The sequence below is a fragment of the Diabrotica undecimpunctata genome, chromosome 8 (assembly GCF_040954645.1).
Source record: "Diabrotica undecimpunctata isolate CICGRU chromosome 8, icDiaUnde3, whole genome shotgun sequence".
Classification (NCBI taxonomy): domain Eukaryota; kingdom Metazoa; phylum Arthropoda; class Insecta; order Coleoptera; family Chrysomelidae; genus Diabrotica; species Diabrotica undecimpunctata.
In genome coordinates, this window is record NC_092810.1 from 6,629,176 (window position 1) to 6,644,626 (window position 15,451).

Here is a 15,451-nt window from a genome sequence, read left to right on the forward strand (position 1 = left end):
AATAATTATTGTGCTGTGGGTTTTTATTTTCGGCTTGCGATTCTAAAAATAGAACTCTAAAAGAACGGTATCATTTATCATTACCTATTTAAATTGAAATTTAATCCAGAACACTGAATAAGAACAAAAATTAATTACATAAAAAAATGTACTGGTGGCATAACTGTACGTGTACATTTCAACGAATTTCGTTTGGCTTATCGCAATGCTCAAACAAAATGAATTTATGACTAAATTTTTACTTATGTAGACAATATAATTTATGTATGAACGCTGACGGTTAACATATGTAACGGTTAATAAAGAGACGGATAATCGAGGTTCAATTTGAGAGTCAACTTGTTGTCACATGGATATTTCTAAAAAATATGTCAATATTTGCACGAACTAGAAAAAGCTGAAAATCTTTACGTGCTTAGCCTAATTACGAAAATCTATATTTATAAATTCACGCTCATTCTTTTGGCGATCTACCAAACACATTACTACTTTAAAGATTCTCCAACTTATTGTTTGTTGCAACGTCAGATGTGTAGGGAGGTTAATTGGTTTATAAAACTGTGTAAGTACCTGTAAATATTACTTTTACTTTATAAGTTCTAATGTGATTAGTTTCTGAAACATTTTCCTTCACTCTATTCGTATTATTTGCCAGAAATATCGATTTATTTAAAAAAAAATATTATAATCATTTTGGAAAATATTTCTTGTATACTGTCATACCAATATCTATTTTAAACGAATTTTAATTCACATTTTAATCGACAATTACTTGCTTCTTCACTTTTCTATTCTCTGAACTTGCAGCTTCAATTTAGATCTTGGAACAATTGCTGTTATAACCATGCATTTTGTCTTTTTTGGGGAAATTATCATGTTAAATTATCTTCACTTTTCTTCTTCTTTAGCCTGTATTCGCCCAATGCTGGACATAGGCCTCTTCCATTTGCTTCCATTGATTTCTACTTTTGGCAATTCTCATCCACTGCTTGCCCGCAACTTGTTTAATATCATCTGCCCACCTTTTCTATGGTCAGCCTACTCCTCGCCTGTTCTCATCTTCACTTTAAGAGATCAGTATTAAGTCGTCTGCATAGTCGATTATTTTAAGTCGTTTTTCTTTTATTTGGTATCCTTTTTTCTTTCCTACTTTTTTAATTATTTCATCCATTATCAGGTTGAGTAATAAAGGGTTCAGGGAATCCCCCTGTTTTATCCAATTGTCAGATTCGATTGTGTCAGTTAGTTCTTCTTCTACTTATTAGTATTGTTATTATACATTAGAAATACTTGACAGTCTATTTAACAAATAGACCTTACTCATAATTTAATAAAAAATTAACTAACTAGATAAACCGATTTTATCCACTTTTTAAAAATTCTCCCTATACAGCTTGAATTTCTATCAAGCTTCCTCGTCGTTACTCAGAAACTGTCACAAGAGAACTGTAGAATACTTCATTAAGTAACGAAAATTCAGTTAAACTGAATATAATTAGACCGGAGTAGTTGATTTGTTGAGGTGGAAGCTCAAAAATAATTGTGCTGCAAGGTCAACGTCTTGGTTTATTAATAATTTATTACACTATTTTCATGAGAAGTTTACTACGTAAACTCAATTGTTTAAAGTTAAAACAGTGCAAAAATAGTTATGTGATGTTAACAAAAAGTGGATCATTTATATTAATTTCTGTAGCGAAATTTCACATTTGCAATTATAAGAATTATTATGAAAGCGGTGATAAACTTACGTTTTTAAGACTCTTAAAGGTACATTTAAATCAAAGCGAACACAAAAGAACGAATGGAGGAACCAATTCGTAGGTGTTAGCTTGGTCATTTGTTCTCTGCAAAGTAGGACCATTTACATTGTAGCGAACGTTTGTATTCGTTGATTTTCCGTCTATAATATCGGATACAGATGAAGATGTAATCATTAGCACTGCTGATTTTATAGCTATTGCAGGAATTTCCGAAACAAAAAGGAAGAAGAGAGTGTGGTGTTCAAATTTGTTATAAAAGAGAAAAAAAGTGGAGATAATGCCTTGTTATTTGATTTAATCACTGACAATTAAGGTCAAGCTACAAATGTCCGTAGAATATCTATGAATAAATTTGAAATGAAATTTAAAAACAAACTACGTAGAATTATTAATTGTGTCAAAAGTGATCTATTTTTGGTATGTCTGTACACTTTATAGTTTTTAACTAAATAAGTTGAGGAGGGGAGAACTGTTTTTCTCAAGTTGGTCATTCAGAATTTTGTCTATATTTTTAAATTTGTTGATTTCCAAGGTAAAGTGCATATGTAGAATCTGTTTTTCTATTATTGAAAGCCCTTTTATGTTCTGCTATACATTTCATAAAAGTTTTACCAGTTTGACCAATGTAAGCCAGTTAAAAAGGAGATTGGTCTGTAACTCTCTGGTAGTGAATTGTCTTTGCCTGATTTGCAGATTGCGATGACTTTGCTTTGTTTGAATAGTTTAGTAAGTTTTTGCTTCGTCATTATTTGGTTGAGAAATCTAGAAGCCACTATAGAGTTTTGAACCAGTGTAGTTATGTACTCGAAAAATACTTTTTAATTCCTGCAGCTTTGCGACATTGTTTGTCATGATTGTCAAACTTTGCTGACGTTCAGTTTTGATCTTTTTGAGCTGATATCATACTTTCTTTTCATGACTGGTTTGGAGAGCCGGACAAAGCGTTTCGGCATATGTTCTGGGTTTTGTGATAAAGAATTAGTTCTTTATCTTTCTAATTCTTTAGAATTTGGTTAGACCACGTGGAATGTGTTTTTTAGTATATTATAAGTTTTCTTTTGTAGTTTTCTACCTTAAGCTCAATAGGTCTCATATTGTTCTCCAATTGGGCTTGATTCTTATCCCAATTTGCCTTACGATAGTTTCATCTGTCAAAGGAATTGGGTTTATAATGGAAATATTAATGACCAAGCCAATAATGGAAGTCGTTAGCAGTGCGTGCTTCCTGTTGTTGTTTTCTGCAAGAAGCTTGCTGATGTATTTACCCTTGCTTCGGCTAATTCCTTGAATATTTATTTGACATACTCGGATTGCTGGTCCCATTCTTAGATAGTCGAGCCTTTTTTGTTTGCAAGAAGAGGAGATCTGGAAGACAGTCTGACGGTTCGATATCGGTGATCATTTAGTTTACTTAGGGTGTACCATGAGGAGGCCAGACAGCGTTACACCCCATTGAGATATTGAAATAATTAGGTCTATTGAAGAAGTTAAACAATTTAATTAAAATGACACTCCAAAATGGAAAGATAAAAGTCAAATATTATGGTACAATGTCAAAAGAATTAGAGAGAAGGACTGTGATTGTACATGACAATCTACAGCTAACTATACTATTTATTAGATATTAAAAGTCCCAACTTACTACTTACTACATACTTGGGGCACATTGTGAGAGGTGAAAAGTACGAACTTTTAAGAAATATCATGCAGGGCAAAATTAAGGGCAAAAGAAGTGTGGGAAGAAGAAAAATATCGTGGCTTCGTAATCTACGTGAATGGTTCGGGTGTAGTTCGATTGAACTTTTTAGGCGCGCTGCTAACAAAGTCGCAGTGGCCATGATGATTTCCAATCTCCGCTAGGAGTGGCACGAGAAGAAGAAGAAAAGTCCCAAAATAAGCTGCAGAAAAAATTAGGAATCTAAACAACAAAAAAGAATCTCAGAAGCAAACAGTTAGTATAATTTACCCAAGTTCGAAGAAATATGACAACAAAGACATTTAGGTTTTAGGTCACCTAAAACCAATGAATTAAATCTTGATACCCTCAAAAAACTACCCCTCGTACGAATTGTATTAGCGCTACCAGTAGGAACTACCAGTAGCTGGATGGATGGAGTGGAAGACGATGCAAGGAATACGGAAATTGGAAACGGATAGCTATAAATAGACACAACCTGCGGAATAGGCTGAGAAATAAATATACGTTGTAGATTTACGGCAAGATTCGACAGCAGACCTTAGCGATTTTAGTTTCTAGAAATTGTGATATAATTTAGCAATAAATAAGGGAAAAAACTATAAAAAAAATTCTATATTGACCTTTTTTGGTCTCACGTTTCACAATATAGTTTCATTTGGTTATTCAAAATATTAAAACTTTAATTTCTAATGTAAATATTACGTTTTCTCTATCACAGTGTATTTCAATCTACCTCAACAAAACAATCTCCGTACTTTTCACTAAACAAATCTCATAATACTATCTATATTGTAGGATAACAAATATTTTTAAATATGTTGCAAATAAAATATTATCCCGGCGAAGGATATAATTTCCAATATATGCCCGACTATAGATTTTACTGCGATGAAAAAATTCATAGGCATTTTAGTTCCTATTACGACTGGCCATTTAGGACCAGAGTTTGGGTGCCTTATAGAAATTTACGAGTGCATCATGACTATTTTCCATCAAGACGACCATTTGGAATACAAAGGGTAAGTTATATTTCTTACAAACTTTGTTTCTAAACATTGTTGTAAATATGGATACCCATTTTCCCCCACTTGCCATATGTTTCCATATTATTGATCAATTTTTGTAACACCTTTATGTATATTTTTCTTTACCATATTTATTTTATATCAAAATAGTTACGAAGCTAAATGAGAGGATTAGTTCTTAGTAAGGTTAATTTAAAAGGGGCTTTCTTCCTTCTCTGGGTCTCAACCAAAAAGATTTCCGTTATTCCTGAAGCTGTAACTTTTTGTATTTGCTGCCCATTGTAGTTTTCTACACCCAGTCTAAAATTTTTGTAACCTGTAGAAGTTTGTACAGGTGTCTTGCTTGTTGTGTCCTATATACACCAGGGTTGCTCATATAATTTTTGTCTTTTGCGGTCCAACATATCGCAATTGCATAATACATGTTTTACAGTTTCCGCAGTTCAGATTCTGCAGTTAAAATCTCCATTGTAAACGCCTATTTTATTAAGGAATTCATGCTCTTACTGGTTCATGCTCGGTCAATATTTGTTATTGTTCTTAGTTTATTCCTGCCTATATATAGCAGTTCCTCTGTTCTTTTTATACGTGCTTCACCAATTAAATTTTTTTATGTGTTTGTTTTGTGATTCTCTCTCATTCACAGTCCTTTACAGCCCTACGTACTGCAGCTTTTGGCAGTCTCAGCCGATCCGTTTGATCCGTTCGATCCTCTTTTAGCAAGTGAATCTGCTTTTTCGTTACCTTTAATGCACTGATGCGCAGGTACTCAGACAAGCTAAATCTTGTGCCGGTCCTCCAGTTCATTCAGTTTTATAATGTAGTCCCACACCAGCCCGGAAGTTACTTTTTGACATCCCAATGTCTTTAGTGCCGCTTGACTATCGGACAATTTAAGGATCTGCTCTTTTTCAAGTGCTCTCTCATTATTTCCCTTTGCAGTTTCGACTAACATGGCGTTTACTCTTAAGTTATTACTTTTGAGATTACTCACTGCACTCTTCTATTTCTAAGCAAAATTTTGAGAGATCCTCGGCGGCGACCTGTCTACGTGCGAGGTAGAAATTCCTTTGCCTGCGTCACCTGTCCTCCTGTGGGAGGGGATAACGGATAGGTGAGGTAATCGCAACACAGGTACTACGGGGAAGGTGGAGCCCCACGACACGTGCCTTGTGTACGTGATGTGGCACCTTCATTTTGGTGTCGGACTTGTAGGGGCAGTGGAGGTGCTAACGGTCGTATGCCGAAAGGCCAGGTAGACCAGGGTCCTGCCAAAATTTATTTTGGAGGGCACAAAGCTATGCAATGTTATTTTGACGACACGGGTCTCCTCCATTCTGCTTATGTGGGTATTCTATTCTTTTTTTCTATTTTGTGCACATTCATTTATACACTGTAAGTTACATTTTCTTCTAATGTCTTCATTTCTCAGCGTATTTCCTGTTTTTATTCTCGGTACTCTCATCTCTACCGTTTCCAGTAGCCTTTGCATTGTGGCTGTGTCGAGTCTTGTTTCTGAAGTATATGTCATTATTGGTCTTACATTGGCTTTATAAATTCTTGACTTTATCAGTGGTAATGTGTCTGTTTCGCCATATAGTGTTATTAAGGTATCCTGACAGTCTATTTGCTTTTTGTACTTGATCTCTCACTCCTTTGTCCAGATCTCCATAGCTGGACAGCGTAAATCCGGGTATTTTATTTCCATTACTTGTTTAATATTGATGCCATCAATTTAGATTTTACATCTGGTTGGTTCTTTCCTAACTACTATTGTTTTAGTTTTCTGATATCAGATTATCATATTAAATTTTTTTGCTCTTATGTTAAATCTGTGGACCAGTCTTTGCAAACTATCTATATCTTGGGTTATCAATATTACGTCGTCTGCGTAACAGAGTATTTTTATTTTTTTTTGTCATTATAGTTCTTATAATATTTAGGGGAACTTATCTATTACACAGAAGATGGATTACGTCTTTGAGTACTCTGTCAGACGCTTTCTTTAGGTCAATCAGACACAGAAATGCTGGTCTATGATACTCTAGTGATTTCTCAGTAATTTGCTTTATAACTAATATTGCATCTGTACACGATCTTCCACTACGAAAACTCTGCTGTCTATCTGTTAAACTTATCCTCTGATTTATTAGCACTTGTAAAATTTTAGTTGTAAGTTTTAGCGTAGTATTTATCAAGTTTATACCTCTGTAGTTTTCTGGCTGTTTTTTATCTCCTTTTTCTGTTACTGATATCAAAATATTTATACTTCTATACAAATTTATGAATAAATTTAAAATTATCTGTACTGTTTTTTTTATTTTTAGACTCGCAACCTTGTCTACTAAATGAGCACCATGATTAGAAATACGCTAAGTGATTAAAAGAGAAGAAAATATAAATCTCAAGTTATATAAATACATTCATGTGGTCATTTGTAACTTATATAATATATAATTTACCTTTTTTATATGCTGTGTTTTTATAAGAAGATCCTTTATACCTATTAAAGAAGTACTAAACCATGAATAATACCATTTTTATGTTATTCTTTTATAATGTTTTTTTAACATTAAGGCTTTTAATAACACGAACAAATGATAAAATATCATGCTGAGTTATTAGACCGGGGAAATGTGATTCTATTGATGTGACTGTTTATTAGTTAATTGATTTATAAACAAATTACATTTTTGTAATGTACGCAAACAATGAAGAGCGGGAAAAGCCCTGGACCTGATATGCTTCCTATAGAAATCCTAAAAATTCTAGATGAGAAGCACATTGATGTTTTAGTGACACTCTTGAACCAAATTTATAGTTCAGGCGTATTACCCAAAGAGTGGTTAACATCTATTTTTATTTGTCTCCCTAAAAAAAAAACGCAAGAGAATGCAGCGATTACCGCACCATTAGCTTAATGTCTCATACGCTAAAGTTACTACTTAAAGTCATCCATAACCGAATATATCACAAACTGGACATAGACGTTAATAATACACAATTTGGTTTTCGCAAAGGCCTAGGAACACGTGAAGCTCTTTTTTCACTTAATATACTAATACAAAGATGCCTGGACGTCAATCAAGATATATACGCATGTTTTATTGACTATAATAAAGCATTCGATAAAGTACGACATAAACATTTAATGAATGTCCTGAAATCAAAAAAGATTGACTACAACGACCTCAGGATCATATCAAATTTATACTATAAACAGCGAGCAAAAGTACGTGTTAACGAACAGCTGTCAGAAGAAATTGAAATTAGATGTGGAGTAAGACAGGGATGCGTATTGTCGCCAATTCTTTTCAACGCCTACTCCGAAGAGGTCCTGAAAAAAGCTCTTGAGGGTGAAACAGCTGGAATAAAGGTAAATGGAGTTCCCATTAACAACATTAGATATGCGGACGACACTGTGATTTTAGCCGAAAACATTGAAGATCTTCAGAGACTGGTGACCAGAATAGCAGAGTATGGAAAAGAGTATGGTCTAACAATGAATGTCAAGAAGACGAAATTTATGAGAATATCGAAAACTCAAAGAAATAACGAGAATCTTCTAATAAACGAAACCAACGTCGAACAAGTGGACAAATATGCATACCTGGGAACAATGATTAACTCCACAAATGATTACAATCAGGAGATAAAAATAAGAATAGAAAAGGCTAGAGCAAATTTCAACAAAATGAGAAGAGTTCTATGTACCAGGGATTTAAAACTGGAACTAAGAGTTAGGTTGGCGAGGTGCTATGTTTTTTCGACCTTATTTTATGGAATGGAATCTTGGACCTTAAATGCTACATCAATGAAAAAACTGGAATCATTTGAGCTGTGGGTGTACAGAAGAATTCTGAAAATATCATGGACAGAACACGTCACAAACAAAGAGGTTCTGAGAAGGATGAACAAAGAAATGGAAATTTTAAATTCAATAAAAACAAAAAAATTGGAATATCTCGGACATATTACACGTAGAGAGAAATACACCTTGCTCCAACTGATCATGCAGGGAAAGATCCAAGGAAAGAGAAGCATAGGGAGGCGTAGAATGTCATGGCTGCGCAACCTGAGAGAGTGGTACGGATGTACATCAAATGAACTTTTCAGAGCAGCCGTCTCAAAAGTTCGAATAGCTATGATGATTGCCGACCTCCGCCGCGGAGATGGCACTTGAAGAAGAATGTACGCAAAGAGTACATACAAATTAAAAAAAAAGAAAGAATAAAATCCGTTGAGTAGATCCGCAGATATAAACAATTTTATTAGTTTAAAGATGCGTTTACATGTTTTGAATGCGTAGATTTGTAAGTTACCCGTCCACTCGCCACTCTTATTTTGAATTGTATTTTTGACAATTCACAGAGGATTCTGTTATAGTGCAATGTTTATACAACTTTTTGTACAAAAACTAAGAATTCTTTTCTTTCAAATGCCGAAAATTGCGTTCCTTAATTGTTATAAACAAATTAGTTGTGAATTAAAAAAAAATTCAAACTTTGCCCCAAATTTTTGTGGAACAACCTTTTTTATTTTAAAATTCGTGTAAAAATGTCAGCTTTTTGAATATAAAAAAAGATTTTATCTTGGAGCAATAGTTTAAAAGTTATTCTAAATGTTTATAAATAAAAAATAATCACAATTTTACAAAAGGGTATTGCGTTGTAAAAAATTTTTTTTTTTAATTTGTTTTATGTATATTGATAGTTTAACTCTTAAAGTTTTATTAAGTACATATTTTTAAAATGATTGTATCTTCAATATTTTTTGACTAATTCTGCGTTTTTGCATAACCACCATCTGAACAGAGTACAAAAAGAACAGTGAAATAAACATACAGGGTGTCCCATAATTAATTGGACATTAGCTAATGGGTGATAGCTGACATCAAAATAAAGCGTTTGAACTCAAATTGCTTAGGAAAAATGTTGCTAGTTTTCGTTCTACAGGGAGATTCATTAATATTTTTTTATATTATTTTTATGGATAAATTGAAAACTATTTAACCGATTTAGGTGAAATTTGGTATCTTGCTATTATTTAGTATGCTTAATAAGAAAATGATATTAGTTTTACCATTGACACTAGGTGGCGCCACCTACTGTTACATTGGTTCATTAATGGGGCCATAATTTTACCTAGCAGGTACCTAGGTATGCTGTGAACTTAATGGCAAAGTCAAGGCGTAAGTACGAATTTGTTTACTATTTGTTGCCAAAGTGCAATGCGAGTCTATTATTAAAAAAGAATATGTGTGTACTTTGTACGCAGGTAAGAAGTTATACTTCTATTATATGACTTCAACGAAATTAATATATTTTAAACAGTTTATTTGTGTTTTATTTAAATATTAAACTAATTTTAATACTTACAAGTTTCCTAAAAATTTTCTTAAATGATACCGAAAATAAAAAAAAGTAAGCAAGGCAAATAACATGACATGTTATGTTCCTAAGCGGTCACCCATCCAAAGTTTGACCCCGGTAGACACTGCTTGACTCCCGTTTTCGAGCGACAACTGTTGTAGCCAGTGTGCCGTAAAATTCATACTAAAGTGAATTATTTTGTCAGATTATATCTACAAATAATATTAAGTTTGCTTTTTAATCTTCTTATCATCATATTTTAATATCTATTATCCTATATCCGACGAAGACAAATTCAAAGACACAAAAATTATAAAATAGGTATATTTTTTCACAGTTTATTTGCACTGATACATACGTAGATTCAAAGATTTAGCAACTAGCACATTTTTATAAAAATTCACTCTCAACATTTTTCCCAATTGCACCTAAAGAAGTATAACTTCAAAAACATGAACTAACATTCAATTCTACACAAAAAAGGTACCTAGTCTTCTTTCACATAAAAAAAGTACACCGTTTTCGAAATAAACGTATTTTGTTAATGATGCATGTCTCTATTTAATTTTTTGCAAAACAAGTATGCTTTGAACTTAATGACAACGTCAAGACGTAACTACGAATTTATTTATTATTAGTTGTCAAAGGTATCTACGAATTTATTTATTATTAGTTGTCAAAGTGCAGTGCGAGTCATTATCTGTCAAAGTGCTATTAAGTTGTTTATAAACCACTTAAGATAAAGGAAAAATGCCACGTCATAGTGAATTTTCTAATGTAGAAATGCGCGATATGATCTGTTTGTATGCCCAGGAAAATTTTTGTTCTCGTAAAGCAGCTGAACTCTATTTCGAACTTTATCCCAATAGAAGGCAACCAAACCATAAAACTATTAGATTATTATTCGACAGATTAGGCGAAACAGGGTCATTTCATCCCAACAACAGGAATGTCGGAAGACCGAGAGTAATTGATGCGGATATGGAGGATGAAATTGTTGTGCGTGTCGCAATAGATCCAGAAACCAGTACAAGGCTTGTTTCTGCGGCCCATCGAGCAAAAAGACAAAAGAGGGAATCTAATCATTATGAAAAGGCGACCAAAAAAGTGGCCTCTGATGGCGGACATTTCCGGAAATGCGAATGCGCCAAATTTAAATTTTCCGACACTTTTTAACAGTAGCTATAAAATAGTTTTCAGAATATGTCTTAGACGAGAAAATTTTAATTAAATATTAACGATAACAGTCTAAACTGTGAAACAATTGTTAAAAAACTTCAATATAAATAAGATTTCATGTGACAGTTGGGACAAATAATAACATATTCCACAAGGAAAATAATTCCTGTAGCTGGCTGTATACCACGTATAACAAAAGAGGTTAGTCTTTGTATGTGGGTATATTTTATTTTATAAAAACCCTTAAAAGGGCAACATTACAAGCACGAACGTTTTCGGAACAACTGTTCCATCATCAGGTTAAAATACAGGTTACCATGCCTGAGCCACCAAAATATTTGGGTAAAAACCCTTTAAAATGAAATGTGTTACCAAAGATTGTACATGATGTTGATAATATTATATGATGTTTAATATTTTAATTAGATTTTACTTCAGGTGAAGACCTGAAGTAAAATCTAATTAAAATATTAAAGGTGAAGACCTGAAGTAAAATCTAATTAAAATATTAAACATCATATAATATTATCAACATCATGTACAATCTTTGGTAACACATTTCATTTTAAAGGGTTTTTACCCAAATATTTTGGTGGCTCAGGCATGGTAACCTGTATTTTAACCTGATGATGGAACAGTTGTTCCGAAAACGTTCGTGCTTGTAATGTTGCCCTTTTAAGGGTTTTTATAAAATAAAATATACCCACATACAAAGACTAACCTCTTTTCTTTTTTTTTAAATAATAACATAACCCAACTAAATTTGATTTCTTAAACAAGGAAAGACTCTCTTTCCTTGTTTAATTTGGCCTCTCAAGATGGCACTTCCTGTCTAACAATATTTTTGCCCCCACTACCTTTACATTCCCTCTTTTGTCTTTTTGCTCGATGCTGCGTATAAGCAGCCACTGGTATAAGTAAATCTACGGTGTCAAGAATAATACGGACAGAAAATCTGTATCCGTATCGTTTTACTCCAGTACAGAATCTTTTACCACAAGATTTTCCAGCAAGGCTCCGATTTAGTCAGTTTATGATGGGGCGGCATTTAGACGATCCAATGTTTTATAATAAAATTTTATTTACTGATGAAGTCACATTTACTAGAAGGGGTGTATTTAACTGGCGCAATAGCCATACCTACGCGACAGAAAATCCTCATGCATTTCAAGAACATCATTTTCAACACGAGTTTTCCATAAATATCTGGTATGGCATATTTGGGGATTGTATTGTATGGGACATATTCGAATGGGACCATTCGAATTACCAACTAGGCTTGACGGAGTAACGTATCTAAATTTTTTGAGAAAAGATTTACCAACTCTTTTAGAAGACATACCTCTAAATTTGAGACGGAACTCTTGGTACATGCATGAAGGTGCACCACCACATTATAGCCTAGAAGTTAGAAATTATCTAGATGAAATTTATCCTCAAAGGTGGATTGGTAGAGGTAGTGTATACCCATGGCCAGCACGCAGTCCCGAACTAAATCCCCTAGACTTTCACTTGTGGGGCTACCTAAAGTCACTTGTTTATAAAAAAAAAAAATAAATAACCGTCAAGACTTATGACAAAATATTGTAGAGGGAGTTAACGTAATTAGGGCCCAAAGAAACTCATTATTTAAAATAAGACAACACTTACACAAAAGATTTAGATTATCTAGTTTATCTAATGGTGCACATTTTGAACACCTATTGTAATTTTTTTTTGTTTCGTTTTGAATTATTCACTTTGTTAATTGTTTTATATTCACTTCATTGTTTAATTTAATTTCTGATTTTTTAAAAATTTGTTACTGAGTCAAAGGTTTAATAAAAATAATTGTTTCAATCATATGCATTTTGTTTGCAAAAATTATCTACTACTAATACATTTAATATTCACTTTTATTTAAGACCTTTTGAATAATGTTTGAATTTACATAAGTTTTTGTAAAATTTTTTTATTTTATGCACGTCTCTAAAAAATACGTTTATTTCGAAAACGGTGTACTTTTTTGATTTGAAACAAGAATACCTTTTTTGTGTAGAATTGAATGTTATTTTATTTTTTTTTTCCTAGAATGTTTATACAGGGCGGAAAAAAAAATTATGGCCCCATTAATGAACCAATGTTATAGTAGGTGGCGCCACCTAGTGTCATTGATAAAACTAATATCATTTTCATATTAAGCACACTAAATAATAGCAAGATACCAAATTTTACTAAAATCGGTTGAATAGTTTTCAACATATCCCTAAAAATAATATAAAAAAATATTAATGAATCACCCTGTAGAACGAAAACTAGCAACATTTTGCCTAAGCAATTTGAGCTCAAACGCTTTATTTTGATGTCAACTATCACCCATTAGCTAATGCCCAATTAATTATGGGACACCCTGTAGAAATTATTGCTGTATGTAGTCTGCGTTCTTCATATATGTACTAAAATGCTATAGAACTATTTAATAATAAATTAAGAGGTCTCTAAATTGTAAATTTATGTTTCTGTATATTTTAATTTATTATTGAAAGAAATGAGTTTTCATTAAGCTTAATCCCATGAGAAATTCACGCCTACAAATAAAGAATTACAGAAAAATACTTCTAGACGTAGGTACTATCTGTAATCATTTCTTTATTGGCATAAAATAAATACATACCATTTCCTATTCCTTTGGGTGCACTCACACTTTAGTTATTTCGAGAAAATCTTTCTATTTCCGTTAGCGGAAGTAGGAGGTATAATATTACTTACAATATTAATTTACAAAAATTTCAAATGCTATTTCGCTATAATATCTCAAATTTACAATTTTATTTGGAAGTCATACTTCATTATCTATAAAAAGATTTTTATGTATAACTATATGTGTGTGACTATATTATTCTATAAATAATTTAATCAACTTTAACTTTAGAATATAAGACCTACACATAAAATATTGTCATTATTATTATCATATTTATCATTAATAGCTACATCTAAATGCTTTTTAATAATTTCGGTCGTAAAACTATGTCTTCGATCACTTAAAATTAATTAGTACATTGAAAATAAACGTTCTACAGGGTGTTTTAAAAAAAGGTAACCCCGTTTCTAGGGTAGGTAAAAAACTGAAAAATAATTAGGGTTTGCTTAGTAAAAAATTTTTGTAACGCCATCCGTTTTTAAGATACAGGGCGTTGAAGAAAAAAAATTTACGTATTTTTTTCTCATAGAGGGCGCTAGTTACACGGATGGTACTAAGTATTAGTCAATATAACTTTTTTAAGAGTATAATTATTAATCAAAATTTCAAGTAAACTTAAACATCATTCAATTTTACACGAAAAAGGTACTCTTGGTAAAACTCGATACTGTGTACCGTTTTCGGAATATTTTGATTTGAAAATTATGAAGTAATAATTATTGATGCTGGTATAAAATAGTTAGTAATTAAAATTAAAATTCACTTACAGTAATTGTTCAAAATGCCCTCCGTTTTTGCGAATACACAAGTCTATTCTTTTTTCTAAAGATTCCATTAACCTTCTAAACGGTAGGAAATCAGCTATGATGTCATTAAATTGACGTTGAAGTTTTTCTTCCAATTCTTGGCGTGAATTTACCTCTGTAGCATAGACTTTTTCCTTAATATACGACCAAACTGCGTAGTCCAAAGGGTTAAAATCGCATGACCGAGGAGGCCAATGAATCGGAGCTTCTGCACCTCTACCAATCCATAGATTCGGAAATTGATTACTCAACCAATTACGACACCTTCTATCAAAGTGTGGTGAAGCTCCATCGTGCATAAAAAATAAAGATCGCTCGTTTAACGTTAAATCTTTTAATATCTCGAATAAGGAATTGTTTAAAAAATCAAGATACATATCACCATTTAAATTTCCAGGTAGAATATGATAACCTATTAATTTGTTACCCAAAGTTGCTGCCCAAACATTAACTTTAAATGAGTGTAGGTAATGTGATACATAGCAGAAGGGGTCCAGGGAGGAGAAGACACTCGTGGCTCCAAAACTTGCGGCAATGGTTCGGATTGTCATCTGCTGAACTATTCAGATCTGCCGCAAACAAAGTCAGAATAGCCATGTTGATTGCCAACTTTCGGAACGGACAAGGCACATGAAGAAGAAGAATGTGATACCCTGTTGACTCGTGGATTCTCATCACACCAGTAGTGTGCATTATGGGAGTTAAACATACCTTGTCGCGTAAAGGTGGCCTCGTCCGTAAAAAGAATGCATTTTAAAAAATTTGGATTGTGGGCTGTCCTTTGTTGCAATGTTTCACAAAAATCAACTCTAACCGGTAGATCATCTGGCAAAAGCTCTTGGACTTGTCTGTAATGATAAGTATGTAATTTCTGTTCTTTCAGTATCCGCCAAGTACTTGAAGAAGAAGTATTTGTTTGTCTTG

General features: G+C 32.8%; 1 protein-coding gene and 1 long non-coding RNA gene across 7 annotated transcripts in view; both read left to right on the forward strand.

The window, feature by feature from the left end:
- LOC140449211 (uncharacterized) overlaps positions 1-15,451 on the forward strand; it is a 335,545-nt gene that overhangs the window by 156,944 nt on the left and 163,150 nt on the right. The window lies entirely within an intron of this gene.
- LOC140448265 (uncharacterized) lies at positions 443-6,959 on the forward strand. Its single transcript, XR_011951671.1, has 3 exons — positions 443-562; positions 4,258-4,481; positions 6,815-6,959. It is a non-coding gene; the product is annotated as an uncharacterized lncRNA (long non-coding RNA).